This window comes from Schistocerca gregaria, chromosome 8 (assembly GCF_023897955.1).
Source record: "Schistocerca gregaria isolate iqSchGreg1 chromosome 8, iqSchGreg1.2, whole genome shotgun sequence".
Taxonomy (NCBI): domain Eukaryota; kingdom Metazoa; phylum Arthropoda; class Insecta; order Orthoptera; family Acrididae; genus Schistocerca; species Schistocerca gregaria.
The window spans coordinates 331,859,383-331,881,374 of record NC_064927.1 but is presented as its reverse complement, the minus strand read 5'-3'; positions in this window follow the sequence as shown (position 1 = coordinate 331,881,374).

The following is a 21,992-nucleotide window of genomic DNA, read 5'->3' as shown; positions in this document are numbered from 1 at the left end:
GAGGACCGCTGCTGGCTGCTCGCTGCTGGCGGGGAGCGCTGCTGGCGGGGACCGCTGCACGTCGACGGGCTGGATGGCTGGCTGGCTGGCTGGATCCTCCAACACCTGTCGCTTCGATTGGTACCGGAACAGCACGATCGAAGGGCGGTATTCAAATGAATTACCGACGGAGATGTGCTGGCTGAGCGAGAGGTAGGCGCTTAAATACTCTATCAGGGGCGCCGCTTTTGGTCGCAGGAACCACGTGTTCCGCTGTGGCGCCCTCACACTGAATGCAGGCCAGGACGCGCGCCACCGTAGCTAGGCTAGGCGCAAATTGAGACACGTATAGCGCGTGTGGCGCAACGCAGCGCAGCGCGCGTTTTTGTAACATCACAGGTTCAAATGGGACCGCGCAAATTGCAACGTGACGCGACTCGGACGCGACACGGGTCTGCGCCAGGTCGCGCGGCGTTGAGGTTGAGGCAGAGTTTCTCGCGCCGCGCGTCGCGCGTGCCTCGCTGGCACCGTGGGAAATTTGAGGCGGTGAGCGGAAAAGTGGCCCGGCCATATGCTCACATCGGAACGGCGCATATGAGCAGTGATAGTATTGCCCATACGATAAATTTTGCCTTACTGTGTACTAAATTTGATTGCCTCTGGGTAGGTGTTTCGTTTTTCCCCATTTAAAAGCTCGAGTTTTCTTCGTTAGTACATTATAGTTTTCTGTTATTTATATCTGTATAGTTTTGTTTTGTTTTCCTTCCGTCAAGAAAAATGCATACTTCAGTAACTGATGAGCCATTGGCCGCTGGAATAGTATCATATGCCTCCGCGATGTTTTAAGATCGCAAGAAGGGACAGAGGATAGTGAATAAGGAATCAAGGAATATTATAAAATCATGTGATTAAGAAGCAAGGCAGGAAAGTGAAACAATTTTAATTCTTCGCTGCCTAGTATGCTGGCGTATCTGTACGACCTGTTACAAAAATTTAGAGAAGGATAATCTCCACAGGTGTGATCCCTTTGTTCTCCTGGTAAAAAGCGTCCAAGATCTGAAGTATAGAAGTCTCACTGTGATTACTTGGATATGGAAGTAATAATATAATACGACACACTGTACTACATGGATGTGAACATCACATTTCCACTATAAGCTAGTAACAGTCGAAAAGCAGTCACAAGTAACAATGTTTTAATGGGTTTGCCGTGATGAGAAAAAGGATTTCACTTTTGATGCACATTATCATCATTAATAAACTAATTATACAACAGGCTACACTAATGAAGTAAATGGTCGGTATTATTACGAAAGTAGGAATATGCTAAAAGAGTGTTATGAGTAGATATATTTAATTTGTCGAAATTTACTACTTACAGAGACAGATCCACTTTCATGACAATGTTTTTCAAACTCCAACTCACAAGGCACACATTTCTGTCACGCGCATTAACCTCCGCTGCTGACAATACACCGACCATTGTGTTGTGCGACAGATCAGTTGTATACTTTTCTCAATAACAACAATTTTATTCGTGGTCACACATTGTCAGTTTGGCAAGCCGTAGGTTAGTAACCAGTATCTGGCATGTGCCAGTCATTCCGCCTGAAGGAACACTCGTCATTATTTTAATACTTGTCAGATCAAGAGAAGGAATAAAATCTTTTGGTAAGTTTCCTTTCCAGTCACCCAGTGTTAAAAATACGATGGGTTACGGGGATTCCACCAAAATTCCAATAAAGCTGGCAATCTATTTTTGTGTGAGTTGTTAACCTTTTCTCATTCGAAGAAGCATCGCCGTTTGTGAGTAAAGGCCACATTTCTCTTCGTGACTGGTTTAATTGTACATTCTTTGTCACAGTGTAATTTGCCAAATTCATCTCACAGCAGCTATTGAGACAGAATTCCGAAACGGAGTTCCCCATTAAACAAGTAATTGGCAATCACCGAGCTCAATAGCTTATGGCTAACGTCATAGCGTCGGTTTGCAGTAACATAAAAGAAGAAATTTCATGTTTTTTATATTAGTAAGGTCTTGTTTCGCTAGCTCTCGATAACTTAAAAAATTACAGTCATTGGAGTGAAATAAATAAAAAGGGAAGTATAAGTACTAATATAGATGAGTACTGATATATAGATAAGAAAGTTCCATTTAAGAATTGGCAAAATACTCTCCTCTTTGTGTGCTACCATTCGCGAAACTTTCGTTTCGATGCCTCGAGCGGTTTAGGAGATATGAAAGATGTTGCGAGTGTTTCATTCCCAAGGGCGTGAGCTCGGAAGTGAGCGCGTTACATGGGATCTATTTTCTCGAAATCAGAGGCAGATAGAGACCGCCTCTCAATTCTAAACAAAAATTCAACATGTTAGCTAAATTTCATACGCAGCAACATATGGTGTAATACGCGCCAAACGCAAAATCATAGCGACCCCTAATTTTGGTTGCAAACTTTTTAAGTTTTGCTTAGTGTCTTACTAAAATGTGTACATCAGAATAAGAATGGTCATTAACGAGTTGATGGGCACTTCGTCACGAAGCTGACATATAACGCTACAAGTAAGGCAAAAATCATATATTTTTTTCAGTGAATAGTTTCTCTAAAATCGTTTGAGGAAAATAACAGGTTCTGTCAGCGCAGAGCGTCGCCAGACGGCACGCGCGAAGTATGGTGTACGCGTCGCAATATGCGCTGCTCCCGCGCGAGTCGTGCGGCAGTGCGTGTCGTGGTGTAGTCTCGTGTCACGTCACACGTGCTATACGCGTCTCAATCTGCGCCTAGCCTTACGGCGCGATGGAGCAGAGGTCTCTAGGGGTCTTCGACGTCCATGACGTCTGGCGGGGATTCAAATTCTGCGGCGCTCGGTACCAGAAACGTTGTGATGAAAAGCATATTTTGAAGACTTAATGTGTGGGCCACGTTCAAAAACGGATCGGAACACGCATTTCGAAAATTGAAGCAGACAAAAGGAAAAGAGAAGTTATCGGATGGAAAGACTCTAAATGGTAAAATAAGACTTACAGACAAAAACATTGATGAAATCCAGCAATATTATGGAATGGTAATAAGGAACAACACACATGACCTACAAGGAATGAAAAGAGCAGTGTGGGTTACATTCTTCCAAAAATCATCCCCTACACATGGTCTTTGCCCACTTGGTGCTGATTCATGGTGCAAGTACCGCAAAGCTCAGGCAGCGGGTACAGAGGAACAATTTAGGCACAAAAACAGCATACCAATTGCAGTAATGGAGGTAATTAAACCAATATATTGAGAGTTAGCTCATCCTGATCTTCTTCCAAAATGTCTCCATGGTCGAGGGCAAAACCGTAATGAGTCTTTCATTAATGTAATTTGGACCCGCATACCAAAAAATGTCTTCGTAGAGATGAAAACTCTATACTTGGGTGTTTTTGATGCTGTGACAAAGTTTAATGACGGCAATAAGGGAAGAATTAGGGTACTAGAGCGACTTGGTGTCACTCCAGTACCAACGCACTGCAAGTCTTCCAACGAATGGATCGACTCAGGGTCATGAAAGCGCAACGTGCAGCAGAGGAAATGACTAAAGAAGCAAGAGGCAGGAAAAGAAGGAAGCTATCAGGTTTGTGGGATGAAAAGTACTCGATCCAGATAAAGCTGATTATGGGCCTGGCTGTTTTTAGGATCTGCCATGACTCCATATGTAAGTTAAGATAAAATAAAATGTTTAAACTGGATTTCCGGGAAGTGAAATTTTTTAAAATATTTGACCTATTACCTCAGGAATTATTACAGATACATATGTCTTATTTTACACTATGTCACCTCTTAGTACAATGCACCTGACGAACCACCAAAACATCTCTACTTGTAGCGGTTTTTACTTAGAGAAGGAACAGTGGACTTTTTTCTTTTTCAAAAAAAATTTAACATAATTTTTGGAAAATCATAACTAACTAATTATTTGTCTGTATCTTCTCATCCCGGTTCAGTAATCAGAAAAGGAGTGAAACTATACTTCCTAAGAATTTAAGATCTCTATCTCTGAAGGTTCTGAGATAATGAGTCATCAATATTGCAAATTTAACACTGTAGGTATAGGACGTACGTACTCCCCTTCAGCAATATCGTTTTCCAGACGTATAATTTTGTCCAGAACGTCAGGGACGTTCGCTGCTGTTAGGTCCCTGAGCAATCTGTGGTTGTCAATTCGAAGCTGGGTTGGTATTACTTGTTTACTGATTTACTATTTACTTTTTGTATATTATAATAAACTAGACAGATAATTATTTGTATAAAAGGAGAAAACTGAATGTTGCACATGAATTGGCATGAATAAAGCACTTAATGTTTTAACATGATTTCAAATGTGTTAGCAAAAACTCAGCCTCACGCTATTTAAGACGGGAGGGGGGAGAATCTACATAGATTAACTACATTACAACAAAAAAGTTTCAATACTAAATTTAGGCATCTGGGGGACAGATAACTGTTCATACCGAATCCAGACACACACTATTGGTCTGTTACACTATTCGGCATTGGTAGGTCACAAATTTTGTATTTTATAATCCTGGACTACAGTGCAACAATAATATACCACACAGAACTGCGTAACGCTACACTATACCACTACACTTGGTATTAGAACCTAGCTGGGTCTCTCATTTATCTGTACAACTAGGGCCGGCGCGCTGAGGTGCAACTCAGAATTCACAGGGGCTCTGCTGCCGTGGCACGACTCGTTGTGATGATGTAAGGCCTCTTCTCAGTTTTCTCTCAGCGGTGTAGGCTTGCATTTCATAAGGAGATATCTCAGCTGTAAGCGAATTCAGCTTGCGTCGTTGTGCCCCATTCCTTATTACATTACAGTCTGTTGTATTTCCAAATGCGCTCCTTTCTTGGTCTGTAATATCTTGTCTAACGGCACATTCACAGACAATGTGACTCCTGGATACCGATTGGTCCATATTCACAAGTGTCTGTGGTGTGCTGCCCTATTTTTAGTAAGTAGCTGGGATACGGACTACGTCCCGACAGGTGGTGTATAAATCCCTTGATCGGAAGCAAATATGTCATTTCTGTTCTTTCTTTTATGCTAGGAAAGGACGTGGTAGGTTCTCCTCCCTGTTTCTGCAATGTCCCAGATTTCCTGCCATTCCCTGTCAATGCACGCTTTTCTTTCCTTATTCAATACGGCTCCTACACCCAGTATCTCCTTTACCTTAGCATATTTGCCAGAGCCAGTATTGACATCGGTGCCAGCTGTCACACCGCCGGCCACCGGGGGAATCGTTCTTGGCGGCGGAGGAGGTGTGTGACGTCAGCAACTACTTATACGTGAGTACCAGCACAGCAAGGAATAGCTATCTCATCCACACAGTATGAAACATGGATGAGGCAAAAAGCGACACATAGAGTGCAGCAAAGCCCTCCATAAAAACTTCTGAGCACTCAGAAACAAGTAACGTACAGGCGAGCGAATTTGAGGACTTAATATAACATATCGGAGAGGAATTCTACGTAACAGCAAAGGTTACTGCCGGAAAAATACTAGAATTGAAATACAAAGTCATTCAATGGGCAATATCATACACAAAACTGACTTGGCGTAAAGAACGATTAGAAAAAATGCCAGGCTTAGGGAGAAAACAAAAACAAGACGGTCCGTTTGTTCGCAGTGTAGCAGCCACTGCTCCATTCGTTTAGATGGTCTCCACGAAATCAAAGATTGAGACGGACAAGCCAAGTGAGGTCTCATGCTATTCATCAAATCGAAGGACAAGAAAGACGCAAAGGAAATACAGACACGTGTGACAGAGCTAATTAAATAGAAGAAAGAAAAGATAAGAACCAACAAATTAAAATAACAAACTATGTAGACATAATTCAAAAAGAAATAGAAGAGAAAATCAGGAAGCTGAAACAAAATTCGGAGCTAAATAAAGAAATGATATTCGAGCCACCTAGGAAGCGAAGGCCGAATGTGATAGCTTATGACGTCCCATTGACCATGCGAGAAAGTGAATTAATTGATCCACTGTACGAACAGAACTTGGAGGGAACGATAGATAGGAAGCAATTCTTAGAAGAAACAGGAGTCAGGTTTGAAACAAACCCACGGAAGAAACTGACTGTAAATTATGTAATGGAGGTAAAGCTGAATGTCAGAGTACAATTGGTTACGCAGAAAAGAATATACTCTGGATTTCGATCCACCACTGTGAAGGACTACACTGCAGTCACCAAATGGTGTAAGTGCCACGACTGTGGGCAAATTGCAAAGTACAATAAGGAAAACGAATCTATATACTCCCACTGTGGAGAATGTGACCATCTAAAAAAGAACTGTAAACAAACCAAACGAGCTTCTGTGTGCATTCTATTTGCGAAAAGGAAAAAACCATGCAGCCGACGAGGGGAAGACTGTGCAACATACCACCGGTTCTTGGAGCGGAAAATTGAGAGAACGGAATATGGATTCCCAACCACTGTGATATCCGCTGGCTAGCAACACAGGAAACCACAGATTAAATACAAACGCAGCAAATATCACTCGACAGTCAAAGAAGATCAAACTTGTTATAAAATTACATGTCATCGTTACAAGAAACGGAAACCTCAGTCGAACAAAAAGCGAGACATGAAAGAGCCAAAATATTCTGGTTCAAACTGAGGGGCAGAACTAGAAGAGACACGACACAAACCGAAAACGTGATTGAGCACATGGACCAGGGCGATAACGAGATGGACAATAAAAAGATCAATAGTAGGAATAATGGGGAGGAGTGCAGTTTCTGGAAGTGACTAACAAGAAAGGAAAACAAGGAAAGGATAGCATGCCTGCCTCCAGACAAGAAGCACGCAAAGAAGGACATAATATAAAATTCAGAACAAGTTGAAAGTGCAAAAAGTGCAAGGAGTGACAGTGAAACAGGTCTATTGGGAATTTCTTATTTTCATTGCTTTAATTTGTACATACTTTGGATGTCTCAAACTTTAAGCGACAATTTTAAATCGCTTATTATTCGCGAGCAGTCTTTGGTCAGAGTACAGTAGCTCTGTCGCTGGAAGATGTGTTTGCTTTGCTTGGCAGCGAGGAGCGTGGGAGTTCTGTGGTGTGGACAGTAATGAAACAGACGCCAGCAGAGGACTCGTGGCAATGTAGACGTAAAGTTATGTGCATCTGCGTTTAAGTAAACTGATTTGTGTTTGAATAGTGTGGAACAAAGGAGAAGGATTTGATTAGTGATTTAGAATGAAGAGAGTATGAAGAGGATTGGGTCTGAACATTATGGAACTTAAACTGTTGAGGTCATCAGTCCCCTAGAACTAAGAACTACTTAAACCTAACTAACCAAGGACATCACAAACATCCATGCCCGAGGCAGGATTCGAACCTGCGACCGTAGCGGTCGTGCGGTTCCAGACTGAAGCGACCAGAACCGCTCGGCCACTCCTGCCAGCCGAAGAGGATTGAAGTTAATACTTTTTTTTATTGGCACTACAGTCGCAAGTAGTTTGAATCATTGTTAAATGAGACATCCATATCAGGGAGGTTTAGATTTCTCTGTAAGGAATTTTTCATGTTTATCGGTGATTTGTCTAACATTTGTGAGACTAAGAGTTTGGTATCAATGTTTCCCTTTGTCATTGTTAATAAGTGTTGTAAAATGAATCTCGTACGAGCAATAATATATCAGATAATTTAAGAACATATTGTTAAATAAATATTTCACCTAAGAGAAATGTCCACATCCTCAATCCAAGTCAGTTTTATTTAAGACGTGTGCCGCTCAATGATGTGTATAAAATAGTTTACTGGTTGTATGGAGCACTGCATTAAGCTGTCAGAAGCTGTAGTTAGAAATTTGCAGCTGACGCACAGAGAGCAGCAAGCACCCCATAGCCAAGGTAAGATATTTCCATTTCAATCAGTTTGCTACTAAAATTATCAATGCACAGAGACCATTTCATGAACAGGATTATTAGGCCGATCCTTAACGCACAGGGACCACTTTGTTTAATTAAAGAGACTAATAGTAAAGCTTAGGATTTAATCAATTTGCACATTTTTTAAAAGTTTATAAAACAGGGCCAAATTCATGTTGTACTCTCGCAGTCAGGTATATTTGGTCTCTCTCCCTGTTGGAAATGCACGAAGGCACCCAAAGATAAGTAAGAGCCAGGTTACAACCAAGTCAGTACGAGTTCAAAAGCAAAGCAAACCAAAATAATTTTTGAAGGGAAACCATCAACACGTTGCACTAACGGAGTGTGATAGCATGCTAGAGCTAATAGAGGAAGATTACGAAAATACACAGATCATAGAACGTACAGAAGACAACGGGAATTAAGGAAAGGATACAAACAGTGATGAACATAACATGAAAAATGGAAGACGTTTATGGCCGGACCTACGGCATGTTGACGAAATGTGTGGAAATGCAATTAGACTGGCTAAATTAGAGAATATACAGGTGTTAACCACATCAATAAGACCTCTGGTTAGGTACATTCATCCAGAAGGCTGTACCATAAATTCTCCTCTCATGAACGAAAATGGTTCATATTCAGCTCAGTGTCAACAACTTGCCTACAGACACAAATGAACTGCAGACTCTACTTGTAATCGTCTTTATCAGGAGACGAACACGTTTGATATCGAGCATCTGTACAGGCAAATAGTGATGACATCCGGCTGAATTATACATGATTATAGGTTACACTGGCCTCACAGCTTTGTGCTCATTAGGTTCCGGCAGCATTCACTCACAACCAATTGCACCCCAACGCCAATGAAACAGAGACAAATGATTAAAATCGGCCAGATAAATGTGATGCACAGTGCCGTGGTGATGCAACAACTGAGGAAAGTGTTAGAGGAGTTGGACCTACAAATACTATGTATGCCGGAGACATTACTCGTACTCCATATGCCATTTACAGTACCGATCTTAACATTAGGTCAACATTAAATGGCCTCGAATGTGATGCCAGATAAAGACATAACAGTGACAAAAAATACATCAGCTCTGTGACGAACACGCTGTAACAACAGAAATAATGACTGCCTTAGGGGAATTTTACATAACTAATCAATATTTTCGATACAGTCAGGACATAAATGGCGACAAGTAGAAAACATTAAAAAAGCAGCAATACGACGCGACGGACACATTTTCGTCATAGGCGCAAACGTGAAATCAACACAGTATATAATTACTTCGTCATGAGTAGGCCACTCAGCCTACCTACTTTCCAAAATCGCGCAGGTGCGGCAGCAAACTCGGGAAGTCAGTAATCACATTGCCAAGTGGGAGGTCTGTGATGCACTTACAACAAGTGACTATAATCCTATTTACTCCATAATTAAAAACGCAGATAGCGACTTACACACTAACATCAGGCTCAAGCGAAAATAAAATCTAAGCAAAGAGAATTAGGATTTTTTAGAGGCAGAGTTCAAGATACAACCACTGCAAGGAAGCGGATTTGATGTTGACACCAAGGCAGACGAGTTGGTGTGAGCGTCGCAGATGGCGCAAGACAAGGCGATCCCAACATTTGTTGGGAAGTCAAATGGGTTTTAAATTTCGTCGAGTCCCGCCCTACAGTGCTTAAGACGTAAAGCAAGACATGCGAGGGGATATTACCAAAGACCTTTAGATGGCTGATTTTCTATCGAACAGTTAAAAAGAACTACGATACCAAATAAGAGTACAATAGTGGGAGACGTATATTAAGGCCAAAATTATAACAGAAGTTCGGTATTTTCCATACAGACTTGCAACAAATTTGAGGTTCAATCACCCACTGTATTAACCCTGAGAAGATCCGACGGCGCCATGGCGACAGACTGGGAAACATCTGTGCAGCATCTATTCGTAACTTGTTGCCGGACGATACAACGATGGAAGACACAGAGTTCCATCAGCATCTTCGCTCTGAATTACTGGGCCAGCATGTGAATAAAAGTGTTGTGATTCCATTTGCCCAGGAGCAAGTGTAATGTAACGACGTAAGTTTTGTATAAATGCTTTTCTTTTGACGTATGACCATGTGCAGACTTCGTCACTAATGTCAGTTACAAAACACTTCAAAATTATTTAAACTCATTATAAAGTTGTCGCTGAATGGTTCTTGAACGAAACTGTCATTAAAACATCATTATTTGAGTCGTATGTGCAGAATTACGTCACTCAGTCCAGTTGGTTAGCGCTAACTTTTTTCAGTTTAGATATCGTTTGTTTCTTCTCAGAAATTATATTAATGCAAGTTATCTGCTTTAATAAATATTAAAACCACATTCAATAAACTTTCAAGATTCAAACTCGCGATGAACGTTGTCAAAAATTTATAATCTTGTCAAATAAATTAGTAATACTTCTTCCTTAACAAAATTCTTCATAAATAAATTCTCGGAACACGTATTTAAACTTTTGTAGTATACACTAGTTTATTATCTTCCTATATGCTACATATAGACGTGAACCTGAGCCTTGACAAGATAGGACTGAACGTTTACAACATGATTAAACTTTCTATAACGTCATTGTTGTAGAAACATTACAAATTCTTATTTTTTCAGTTTTTAGAAGCACGACGCAACAACTCGGTTTCAGGATCTTCTGTTGCTCTTTGGCTGTCGACCCGCGACGTGTAGTGGCCAGCAATTTTCTCTCTGGTCCCGGCAGTGAAGATGCTGTCTCCGTTCGTTGCGCCGCCCTCTCCGTACATTAAACATAAAGATAAAAACAAAACTTTTGATAATTCAGAACCATTACAAATATTACAAAATACATAAAGAAAACACTAAATTAAACTTATATTCACCTGGAAACTGGGCTGACACTGGTGGATAGGTGACGCTGCAATTTCGCGTCCCACTACATACCCCAAACACAAGCTCAGTGTGTCAGGTTTTAACCGAAAATAAAACTTCTTCTATATACAATATTTAACTGTTAATATTTTTCTCACATTTTCCGTAATCTAAAGTCCTTGCTCTGAGATAAATTCAATCCTTTTATGACGATATTGTTGTGACTATTTGTCATTTACTTTTAATTGTGCTATTATGGTAACTCATAACCGAATATATGGAGATTACTCCTTTTCATTTAATAGTTGCTAGTAAATAATAATTTAGTACGTTCTTTAACGTTGTTACATTATGACAGAGCGTTCAAATTGTGATAGGTTAGTTCCAGTTTTATTCATTTACTAGGGCTATTCTTTCCAACTAATATGTTTCTTACAATAACTAATAGTACTATTTACTTTACGTTGTTCTTTTCCATAATGCTTTATTTATGTCTGAGGTCAAGAAGAAATCAAGCAAAACTTTCTTTAGATTCTCGGCACGGCTTTCTTTGCCTTCGGACACTTTGTTGGGTAATGGCAAATTATTTAGGAGAAACCAGCGAGGGAGCCCCGTTTGGTGTGTTCTATATTAACACTATTACAGATCTCTATTAAAAGCACTCTGCTATGTTCTCGTGAGCCATATAGCTCTGGACGCCCATGGTCCCTAAAATTATTAACCATCCCCTTTGGTTCCTACTATCCGAGTAAATATAAAAAATACAAAATTCTTTCTGACCTAATAACAAAAATGTCTTCCATATAAATCCCCTTTCAGTTATCTTTCCCTTTTTGAAGTACCGGTAGATTATTGTAGAACACTTGTTTAAACTTTCTGTCATTTCTTTAAAATACCACGTCACTGTCACAAAAAACTTCACATGAATAAACTATTAACGCTCGTCCATATGTAACATATACTAAATATTAACTTATTTAGGAATGAAAGGTTTAATTTGATCGACACTATATAATCCTTTAATTACACCTGATGAAGGTTCCATAAGAAGTAAAGCTTTGGGATGTACAATCTTATGAACAACATATGGACCTTCAAAGATAAAGAAGAATTTTCTACATTCCTTGTTGATCTTCGAACTTTTATGCTAAGATCGTACTAATACAAGATCTCCTACCTGAAATGAGGGTTCTATAGCATGTTGATTATAACTTTTAATTCTCCCTTCAGAATCTTTAACAATTTGTTCGCGAATTTTTTCGTTTGGAATGAATTTTTGGATCTCATTTACTGGTGGCCAAGGTAGAGCAGCTGGCTCGCCTATAATTCGTTTGCCTAAAATTTCTATAGGTGATAATCCCGTCGTTAGATGAGGCAATTCATTTAATATCTTTCCGAATTCAGGCATTAGTTTGGCCCACCGAGTATGTTTATATGCACAATAAGTTCTACATAATCTTTCATGACTCTTTCTACTAAATTACGTTGAGGGTGATATTTCGAAATTAAGATATGTTTCATTCCATATTGTTTTATCATATCTTGAAACTTTTGAGTAATAAAGGCACTACCGTTGTCAGACATAAGTCATTCAGGAATGCCCCAGTTAACAAAGTAATTTCGAGTAAGACAGCGTATAACGCTTGCTGTATTCGCTCGTTTCAAAGTATATAGTTTCACATGTTTGGACCAACATTCCATTACAACAAACACATAAGTAAATCCTCCTGAACTACAAGGCAGACGGCCGAAAAAATCTATTGACAGCAGATCCCACAGACCTCGAGGAATTACAGCATATAATTTATAACGCTAGATTTGTTATTAACTTTAACCTTTTGACAGGTTTCACAAGTCCTAATAATACTTCTCACAATACGGGACATATGTTTGAAATAATAATACTTCATTAGATGTTTAATACATTTATGAATTCCAAAATGGCCGTAACCTTCATGGATATAAGTAATTAATTCGTACACAATTTTCGGAATGCAGATTTTCCATCTCTGGTGTCCCCTCTGTGCTTTCCAATACAACAAGTCGTTGAAATATAACCACGCACCCCGGGAGTTAACTGTTTCGTCCCCATTATTAAGGTTTTATATAAGCTCCCCCTATATTGATCGTCATTTATTTGGTTGCATCTAATAGCAGTTACTATCCGTTTAAACTTACGTTCATTCTCCTGAGTTAAAATGAAATAAACATGGTAATTTGTTCCTGGTCCTTCCGTGATGTTAATATTCTCCATTTCTACTGGAAGTCTCTACAAAGCATCCGAAATTACATTCGGAGCTCCTTTTATATACCTAATTTCGTACTGAAATTCTTACAAGCATAATACCTACGCAATAATCTACAGTGAAGTAACCGACAATTGTTCAAAAAGGTTAAAGCCTCATGATCAGTATATACATTTGTTTTTCTTCCAATTAATAATCCTCTAAATCTTTGAAAATCCCATACCACTGCGAGAGCTTCCTTCTCGGTTACAAAATTATTTCTTTCATGTTTATTTAAAGGTCTACTAGCGAATACAATAAGCTGACATAATCCCTTTTCATTGGTCAGATCACCTTGTAATGTTACGCAAGACACACCATAATCAGAGGCATCCATACACATACAAAAGTCCTGATTGAAATCTTGATGGTATAACCTTTTAGCTTCTGTTAATGCTCCTTTTATCTTATTAAAAACTTCCTCTTTTTCTCAGAGCCATACTGATTTTTCTTGTAATAAATCCAGTAATTTAGGATTAACAATATCCTGCCCTGGAAGAAATCTTCTCAGAAATCCTACCATTCCTAAGAATGATTTCAGTTGTTTTTGATTTCTAGGACTCTGGCATCGAGCAATAGCTTGAATACGTGCTGGGTCTGGCCTAATACCTTTACTGTCCGCTATATGCCCCGAAAATCTCACTTCCTCCTTTCCGAAGTAAGACTTAGATAATTTTAAAGTAATTCCTCTGTCAATTAAACGGTCAAACAATTCGCGTAATATCGTTAAGTGTTCTTCCCACGTTTTAGTGGCTACCAAAATATCATCTACATATAAAATGATCTTTTGTAATAATTGCTGACCCAAAGCAGAATCTAACGCCCTAATGAAAGTTGACACTGATATATTAAGTCCAAAAGGTAAAACTTGGAACTGATATGATCTGCCTTCAAAAAGAAAAGATTCTCTATAACTGTGCAGAGAGACTTGTGTAATTGGAACGTCCTAGAAAGAAAATTGTGGAAGACATCACCGAAGGTTGCCACAGGGATCTGTTTATGGTCCAGATTTGTGGGATGTTAGCATACAGAAATTACTGAACCAGGTTCAGAGTATAACAGACACTAGAGGCTGTATCGCCTGCGAAGACGATATGCTAATTATAGTATCTGCCAACGCAAGGGCTAAATTAGAGAAAAAGAGTAGGGTAGTTCTTGAAAGACTAAGCAACTGGTGCGTAGGAAACAAACTAACGATAGCAGCGCTCTAAGCGATCTATATGTTACTGAAAGGAACAATATCCAGAACGAGAAATCCTACAATCAGAATAAATGTTCAACCTGCAAAAATACAAGAAGTCTCCATATTCCTTGGAATTAACATCGACGAAAAGCAAAATTTCCTCGCACATGTAGAAATTGTCTGCCAGTGAGGCATTCAAATCCTAAATAAAATAGCAGGCATTGACCAAAGCACTTTTCAGCTCCACTAGGTGCAGTAAGACACCATACCACAACGCAATCTTACCCGATTTTGTGAGCTAATGCTCGAGCATTTGGGCTCATAGAGCCAGAAAGTTAAGGACAACGCATGTTCTACGGCAAGCACAGAGGACTGTATTTCTGCGCCTGGCAGACGTGTGTAGAACGATACCGACGTAGGCGTTGTTAGTGATGTTAGGCTTGCTATCTCTAGACTTAGCAGCAAGAAAGAGGTGCTCAATATTGGCTCAGAAAGTTTGGTTGGGTTCGCGATCGGGAAGCAACGTGAAATAAAAAAGCAAAGTATGATGTTGCCACGCAGTGATGTTATTTCCATGTTGTATTAGCACCCGCCGGAACGTTGGTTTTGTACAACCCATCCACCATGCCAACGTCGAAGGGTATAATGGAAGACGTGTTTCACAGTCCGCGAACGCAGCGACGAATATCTGACGGCATTCATCCTCCACATGCCACTTTCAACTTCCACAAACCATGGTTACGCCATCCACATTGTTGCTGGAGGTTGACCGTACATATGCAGTCAGTATGGTCAGAGAAGGCAATAGACCACCGTTCGGCGTTCAACACTCCCTGCACAAGATTATGTAAGATGTACATGAAATAAAGATGACTAACCGAATGACTATATGTGTGCCCGGGGTGGTCACCTTGTACCTTCTCCCACGTGCCGATGAGAAGTTCATGACAGGTCGAAAAGTGTAGGACCTGATCATTGGGAATTGGGAATCTGTGGTAAGTTCCTGTGGGACCGAACTGCTGAGGTCCTCAGTCATTAGACTTACACACTACTTAATCTATCTTAAACTAACTTACGCAAAGGACAACACACACACATGCCCGAGGGAAGACTAGAATCTCCGACGGGGGAAGCCGCGCGAACAGTGGCAAGGGGCATTAAACCGCGCGGCTATCGAGCGTGGCTGGTTTTTGGAGTGGAACTTAGAAGACACGCCCCCTCATATCTCTATATCGGTGGCTGATTTGCCATCGTCATTTACAACGGACAACCAAGGACCTGTTCTGGATGCGGGAACGAGGGATATCTCCGATCCGTATGCGTCCAACTCCGGATCAAGCAACTACCGTCTGCCGACATGGCGCCAACGTCGCAGCCGACATCGCAGGCGACACTACTTCCGCTGGTTTACGTTGCCGCCATCACGCCTGCCGCTGCTTTACCACGGCATCCGACGCTCCTTAATGATCAAGCGCAGCATCCTCCAATGAAACGGGAAGATGAAAGCCCGATCTACGTGTTACGGACTCCATTCCGACAGGGCTGCCTTCGTGGACAGATGACGATGTTCACGACGATAAAACGGTGATAGACTCGTTGATCGTGCCAACTGCGCCCTTTGAGCCTGAGCTTTATGAGGCTGCCTTCGTCTGACACAAGTTATATTGATCGTAGCGACCAGGAAAGAGGTGGGTGATTTCCTCCGAGTAGAACTGCGATCTCTCACGGCGTTTGTCGATTCCCAATGGAGCTCACAAGTTAATAATGCGTGTACCCATCGCCGTGGTCACCAGCCTTCTGGCGGAGGGAAGGTTAGCCACCACATCTTCAGCGTCAATACCGTCACACACTAGTATCGCCGTACTGCTGTTAATCTGATCACCACGCGTCATATATGTTGCATATCCATAGACGTAGGGGAGGGACACGAGACGCACTTCTTGCAAAGAATCAACGACATTATCTGACTCACAAAGTACACTGAAGCGCCAGATAAACTTGCTTATTCATGTACAGAGATATGTAAACAGGCAGAATACGGCGCTGCGGTCGGCAACGCCTATGTAACACAACCAGTGTCTGGTGCAATTGTTAGATTTGTTACTGCTGCTACAATGCCACGTTATGGAGATTTAAGTGAGTTTGACCATGGTGTTACAGACGGCACCCGACCGATGGGACACAGCATCTCCGAGGTAGCGATGAAGTGGGGATATTCAAGAATCCAAGGACCCTGCATTTTAGCAGGGGACTGTTAAGCTGGTAGAGGCGTGTGCAGTTGGTGTGATAGGAGACCCACGAGATGTCTAGATACGACTCTGACACGTATGTAAGCATCCTATCTGATCACGTGCATCCATTCATGTTCATTGTGCATTCTGGCGGATTTGGGCAATACGAGCAGGAAAATGCGACACCCCACACGTCCAGAATTGCAACTAAGTGGCTCCAGGAATACTCTTCTGAGTTGAACACTTCAGTTGGCCACAAAACTTCCCAGAAATGAACATTAGTGAGCATAACTGGGATGTTTTGCAAGTGCTGTTCGGAAAAGATCTCCATCCTCTCGTACTTTTACATATTTATGGACAGCCCTGCAGGATTCATGGTGTCAATTCACTCAGTATTACTTTAGACGTCATTCGAGCACATGCTACGTCGTGTTGCGCCACTTCTGCCACTTCTGCATATCTCACAGCAGATGGATTTTCACTGTCGTTCCAATCTTGTTGAGGTTGTGGCGATAGGTTAAGCCTATTTCGAACAGTGGATGCCAAGCTATTCATTAGGACGGAAGTGGCTATTGTGTTTCAATGTCACCAATGGCCACCCCCAAAACCTCGGCCGGAACCGTTCCTTAAGTGTCGTCGCCACCGGTGTGGACCCCATTGGTCTATCTTGTGTGGCAGCATCGTCCTCACCCCACGCCGTTGAACGCAGAGAAAAATCATCTCCCATCGTCTCCTCAGGGCAAGGGATGGGTGCCTGCACTTTGGCATGTGGAGGGCAGGGCGTGCCTTGCGTATCGATGTCTGGTCGCTGAGCTGTGGGTACGGACTGAACTTCCTCACTCCCATTCTGTGTTCCGATGCTCCGCAGCCGGCCGCAGTTGCCTCTGAGGAAGCATCGTTTTCGGCAGAGGGAGTTCTCGTCCTCCGCCAGCTGGTTGTCCACGTGTTCTGATGTTGCTCTGCACCTCTGCTTACGACGTTTTGGTCGTTTTGGTTATCGTTGCTTTCTTGTGTGTCATTCCGTGTTAGACGATGGCAGCCTCATAAAGGTCGGGCACTAAGGCCACAGCTGGCACGATCAACGAGTCTGTCACCATTTTATCGTCATGAACATCGTCATCTGTCCACGTAGGCGGCGCTGTCGGAGTGGAGACCGCGACACGTAGAACGGGCTTCCATCTTCCCGCCTCATTGGAGGATGCTGCGGTGGATCATCAGGGAGCGCAGGATACCGTGGTGAAGCAGCAGCAGTCATGATGGCGGCAACGTAAGAAAGGGGATGTCGGCTGCGATGTCGGCTGCGACGGCGGCGCCATGTCCGCAGACGGTAGTTGCAGGATCCGTCGTTGGACGCATGCGGATCGGAGATGCCCCTCCTTCCCGCATCCAGAACAGGTCCTTGGTTGTCCGTCGTAAATGACGATGGAACGGCAGCCACCGATATAGAAATATGAGGGGGCGTTCAGTTCTGACCTGGCGGACTCCGCTCAGGACAGGATACGTTCAGAATAAGTCCATCTTTTCGTTACATGGCTACATACCGTGCCGTAGGGTGAACAGCCGGTTCGACTTCCTCTGCTGCGAGTTCAGATGGAAGTTCAAGAATTCTGATCATGCGAAGTTCCAAACCAGTGTGACCAAGTATACCAAGTGTGCCAAGTGTGCCATAAGTTTGGCACAAGCAGAGGCCCTGTTTTGTTTACTGAAGGATACATGTGACAGCGTTGATGGTCTTTACATAGACTATACTGCTGACAATGGATAAATGTGTCTCAGTGATGTCGGTCGGAGGATTTTTCACCTCGTCTCGTAAAAATCGTACACTTAGAGTGATTTTGGTCGTGCAAGATCGTTTTGGAGCGTAAATTTCAGCGTCGATTTTCGGTATCGATTCGCCATGCTGATATACAGGGTGGTCCATTGCTCGTGACCGGGCCAAATATCTCACGAAATAAGCGTCAAACGCAAAAAAAAAAAACAAAGAACGAAATTTGTCTAGCTTGAAGGGGGAAACCAGATGGCGCTATGATTGGCTCGCTAGATGGCGCTGCCATAGGTCAAACGGATATCAACTCCGTTTTCTGAAATAGGAACCCCCATTTTTATTACATACTCGTGTAATACGTAAAGAAATTTGAATGTTTAAGTTGGACCACTTTTTTTGCTTTGTGATAGATGGCGCTGTAGTAGTCACAAACGTATAAGTACGTGGTACTACCTAACATTTAGCCAGTGCGGACGGTATTTGCTTTGTGATACATTACCCGTGTTAAAATGGATACATTCCGCAATTGCGGAAAAGGCCGATATCGTGTTCATGTATGACTGTTGTGATCAAAATGCCCAACGGGCATGTGCTATATATGCTGCTCGGTATCCTGGATGACATCATCCAAGTGTCCGGACCGTTCGCCGGATAGTTACGTTATTTAAGAAAACAGGAAGTGTTCAGCCACATGTGAAGCGTCAACCACGACCTGGAAGAAATGATGATGCCCAAGTAGGAGTTTTAGCTGCTGTCGTGGCTAATCCGCACAACAGTAGCGCGAGTATAGGAAATCTCAAAAACGTTGGTTTTCAGAATGCCACATCAACATCGATTGCACCCGTACCATATTTTTATGCACCAGGAATTTCATGGCGACGACTTTGAACGTCGTGTACAGTTCTGCCACTGGGCACAAGAGAAATTACGGGACGATGAGAGTTTTTTTGCACGAAGCATCATTCACGAACAGCACTAACGTAAACTGCCATAATATGCACTATTGGGCAACGGAAAATCCACTATGGCTGCGACATGTGGAACATCAGCTACCTTGACGTGTTAATGTATGATGCGGTATTGTGGGAGGAAGGACCATTGGCCCCCATTTTATCGATGGCACTCTAGATGGGACAATGTATGCTGATTTCCTACGTAATGTTATACCGATGTTACTACAAGATGTTTCGCTGTATGACATAATGGCGATGCACTTCCAACATGACGGACGTCCGGCACATAGCTCGCGTGCGCCTGAAGCGGTATTGAATAGCATATTTCACGACAGGTGGATTGGTCGTCGAAGCACCATACCATGGCCGCACGTTCACAGGATCTGACATCCCCGGATTTCTTCCTGTAGGAAAAGTTGAGGGATATTTGCTATCGCGATTCACCGACAACGCCTGACAACATGCGTCAGTGCATTGTCAATGCATGTGTGAACATTACGGAAGGCGAACTACTCGTTGTTGAAAGGAATGTCGTTACACGTATTGCCAAATGCATTGAAGTTGACGGAAATCATATTGAGCATTTATTGCATTAATGTGGTATTTAGGGTAAGCACGCTGTAACAGCATGCGTTCTCAGAAATGATAAGTTCACAATGGTACATGTATCACATTGGAGCAACCGAAATAAAATGTTGAAACGTACCTACTTTCTGTATTTTAATATAAAAAAAAACCTACCTGTTAGCAACTGTTCGTCTAAAATTGTGAGGAATACGTTTGTGAGTATTACAGCGCCATCTATCACAAAGCGAAAGAAGTGGTCCAACTAAAACATTCATATTTCTTTAAGTACTACACGAATATATAATACAAAATGGGGGTTCTTATTTTAAAAAAAACTCAGTTTATATCCGCTTGACCTATGGCAGCGCCATCTAGCGGGCCAATCATAGCGTCATCTGGTTTCCCCCTTCAAGCTAGACAAATTTCGTTATTTGTTTTTTGTTTTTTTCGTTTGACGCTTATTTCGTGAGATAATTGTCCCGGTCGTGATCAATGGATCACCCTGTATATGCTTAAGAAGGCATGCACGAAACGGCCATGTGCGTAAACCAACACGAGTACTCAACACGCGGCGAGGACACAAACAGCATGTCCGCACTGCTGACCTGCTAGTGGCAAAGTACTGCTTCGGCTATCCGGGCGCGAATCATGGCCAGACTCAAACTTCCGTAAGTTGTCGTCCATCTGTGACAACCTGCACACGCACTTTACGAACATTCCCATCCAGAAGAGTTGAGGCCTGGTATCGGAGAATAAATACGTAATGGTAGCGCCTTTATTATTAAAAAGCAGGATGAAGTCTTCCTAAGCACATGCATGGATATCCGAAGGATCAGGTACTGCAGTGGTTAGTGCTGTCAAATACAGGAAATGTATTGGCACTCGTGAATATGAACCACCATTAGCTGTACATAGGTGTGCCACCTTTGACACCTGTCATACATTCTATATGACGCTCAGCGCATCTACCTGTTTTTGGATATGACCTTCAAACGCTCTGCTCCCAGATCCGAGTCCATTATTTAAGTACGACCTGGCTGGACAGTACTAATGTCAACGTTGGTTTCAATCGTCTCGTTCAAGCACAATGACCAGGTTTTCTCTGTGTGTATACCGATGGCTCCAAAATTCCGCAAGAAGAGTTTACAAGATGCACTTTTTTCTGCCCTCAGATCCTGATCCGCAAAACCTTCAAACTGCCTACGAGCACTTCTATTTTTACGGCGGAGGCAGTGGCAGTTTTGGAAGCACTTAAGTTTGTCTCTAGCACTTACTTCCCCAAGATATTGATATTATCTGACTCGCAAAGAGTTCTTAAAAATATTCAGTACATTCGATGGAACAAATTGGATGTGATATCTGAATATATTCGCAGCACACGCACGGGCCGGACGATCCATTTGTTGTGGGTACCTTCCCACTCTGGTATCCTCTATAATGATGAAGTCGATGCATTAGCCAAACAAGCGGCAACCTTAGGCACCGTCCTGGATCTGCACCTTCCTTATACAGACTACTTACGTGAAGTCAAGGATCACGCAAGACAACAATGGCAGGAAATGTGGAAGGTTTCTCAACAGACAAAAGGCGGTTATTACGCAGTGCTACAACCTCGGATTCCTTCACAGCCGTGGTTCATGAGGACACATCTGGACCGATACACGATTTCTACCATCATAAAACTGCACTTCAGTCATGCCTCTTGCCCACAACATCTACATCGGATCAAAGTTTACAGTTCACCAGCATGCGAGTGTGATCCTGAGTCGGAAGCTGATGTCAACCACATCTTATTTATGTGCCCCAAATTTGACCGTGAACGGTTGGTCTTTCTGAAGACATTGCTGAGTATGGGCTACCATCTTCCTCAATCAGATTCTTCTCTTTTGTGTACTAAAGACGTTCGTCTATCTAAAGTGATAGTTAACTTCATCAAGAGTACTGGTCACAATCTATAGGTTTCAATGGTGTACGTAAATTATAAATATGTCTAGCTGATGAAGATATTTCAGGATTGGTGTGAATTGTAAGCCAAGGCACTTTTAATTATTCTCCAGTTCAATTCAATTTTTAAAACATTATGTACAAACCTGTAACAGTTAAGCTTTTTATTCTTGTAAATATGCATTTCTGTATTTGTTTATTCAATTATGTGTACATCGTCGCTATGTGTTGCCGATGGCAAAATTGAATACACACTCAAAGGCCAATAAAAAA